The sequence below is a fragment of the Myotis brandtii genome, unplaced genomic scaffold (assembly GCF_000412655.1).
Source record: "Myotis brandtii unplaced genomic scaffold, ASM41265v1 scaffold699, whole genome shotgun sequence".
NCBI lineage: Eukaryota > Metazoa > Chordata > Mammalia > Chiroptera > Vespertilionidae > Myotis > Myotis brandtii.
The window spans coordinates 903024-905653 of record NW_005370733.1 but is presented as its reverse complement, the minus strand read 5'-3'; positions in this window follow the sequence as shown (position 1 = coordinate 905653).

Sequence of the window (2630 nt, the reverse complement as noted above, 5' to 3'; positions counted from 1 at the left end):
GACCGGTGTCTGGCGTGGCTCTGCCGGCCCGGGCTCGGGTTACCTGCGCTATGAGCCTCTGTTCTCGCATCTGCGAAATGGGGATCGAGCCCTCAGGGCCCGCAGAGCCCTCAGGGAGCCTGGTCCTGTGCTCGCGGGCACCATTGTATTAGTGTTGTTTGTATTCGTTTTCACTGTTACCACCTTCAGCGGTTGTCACCATCGTCACCATTTCAAACAGGAGGACAGGAGGCCCGCAGCCGGAGCTCAGTCGGAAACTGGGATCGTTTACCTGCGCGCTGGCTGGGCCTCTGTGCAGCGTGTTCAGAGGGGCTGGGGCCTGACTCGCAGCGGGGTGGGCACCGGCCCAGAGCTCGGTCACCGTCAGCCAGGGGCACCCGCTGGCTCAGGCAGCAAATAGCGCTCCTCGTTTCCCCAGGGTCCCAGCCAGGTGGGGTGCCTTATTCATTTATTTATTTACTTATTTATTAAAATATACATTTTTATTGATTTCAGAGAGGAAGGGAGGAGAGATAGAAACATCAACGATGAGAGAATCATTGATCAGCTGCCTCCCGCACGCCCCCCACTGGGTATCAAGCCCACAACCTGGACATGTGCCCTTGACCGGAATCGAACCTGGGACCCTTCAGTCTGCAGGCCAACGCTCTATCCACTGAGCCAAACCAGCCAGGGCTTATTTTTATAATATATTTTTATTGATTTCAGGGCGGAAGGGAGAGGGACAGAAACATCAATGATGAGAGAGAATCACTGATTGTCTGCCTCCTGCACGCCCCCTACTGGGGATCGAGCCCACAACCTGGGCATGTGCCCTTGACCTCCTGGTTCATAGGTCAACACTCAACCACTGAGCCACGCTGGCTGGGCTGGTGCCTTTTTTGAAAACTCCAGCCCTTGTCTGGGTGGGTGAGGCTGGGAGCTGCCCTGGCAATCCTTAGTGTCTAACCAGGTCTACTGGGTGGGTCGTGGCTGGTTCCTGGGGGCAGGGGTATTCAGGCCACCCCCACCCTCCAGGAGACCAGCAATCCTGCTCCCCCACCTACTCCCCACAGGGGTCCTCCTGAAAGAGCCCAGCGCTCTGGGTCAAACTTAGTCACAAACCTTTCTTACTTTAAGTGTGGACTCCCTTCCCAGTAGCTTTCATTACACACACACACCACACCACTCCTTATAGCTTTCATTACACACACTCACACACACACCACTCCTATAGCTTTCATTACACACACACCACTCCTTATAGCTTTCATTACACATACACACACACACACCACTTTTTACAGCTTTCATTACACACATACACACACACACATAACCACTTCTTATAGCTTTCATTACACATACACACACCACTCCTATAGCTTTCATTACACACACACCACTTCTTACAGCTTTCATTACACACACACACAACCACTTCTTATAGCTTTCATTACACATACACACACCACTCCTATAGCTTTCATCACACACACACACACACACACACACACACACACACACCACTCCTTTTTTCACACACACACACACACACACACACACACACACACACTCCTTATAGCTCACACACACACACACACACCACACACACACTTCTTATAGTTTTCATTACACACACACACCCCACTCCTTAGCTTCCCACAAACGGACCAGGCCCCTTGCATTTTCTCACCTCCCTAACTTTCAGACAGCAGTAGCCAGTGTTAACCAAGAGCCTGCTCACTTCACATGCCTACCCCCAGGTGTTGTTTTTAAGGATGAGGCAACGGGGGGGGGGGGGGGGGAGCAGCCCAGGCAGCCTGGCCCCAAGCAACCCTCCTGATGGTAGGAGACCTTCACCCCAGACCCACCAGCCCAGCTGTGCCCTGGACCCAGGAGGAGGTGACAGAGGTCTGCTTGGCCCTGTCCCTCTGACAACTCCCTCCCCCTCCTCACCTCCCTGGGTGTCAGGCCGGTGCCCCGGGTGCCTGAGTCCGTCCACTTGTCCATATCCCACCAGCCCTCTGCCTCCATTCTAGCTCAGACCAGATTTTTCTTGTTTTTTGATGTGGGCATTTATCGCTATGCACTTCCTCCTCAAAACTGCTTTTGCTGGGTCCCGTCAGTGTTGGTGTGTTGTATTTTTGTTTGTCTCAAGATGTTATTTCTCTTTTGACCCCCTGGTTTTTCAGAAGCATGTTACTTAATCTCCAGCTCTGTGATTTGCCTAGTTTTTATTCCTCTTGGAATTGAGACCATTATGGTTGGAAAAGATGCTCGACATAATTTGCATCTTCCCAAATGTTAAGACTTGCTTTTGGCCTGACATTCCCTCCGCTGGGGAGCGTTCCCTATGCTCCCAGAAGCAGGCGTGTCCGGTGCTTTTGGATGGAGTGTTCGGACCGTGTCTGTAAGTCCGTCTGGTCCGTGGTGTTGAGGCCCATGTTTCCTGCTGCTTTTTGTCCGGATGGTGCAGCCATTGATGGAAATGCTCCTCGTGACCTCCTGGCTCTGAAGTCACTGGGAGCCAGGGTCTGGCAACTCCCGAGCAGCTTCCCCAGCTCCCAGGCCAAGACTCTGATTGGCTCAGCTCACCTGCGAGCCCCGCCCCCTGGCTGGGTCTCAGGACGCCTCCCAGGGCCGCCCTG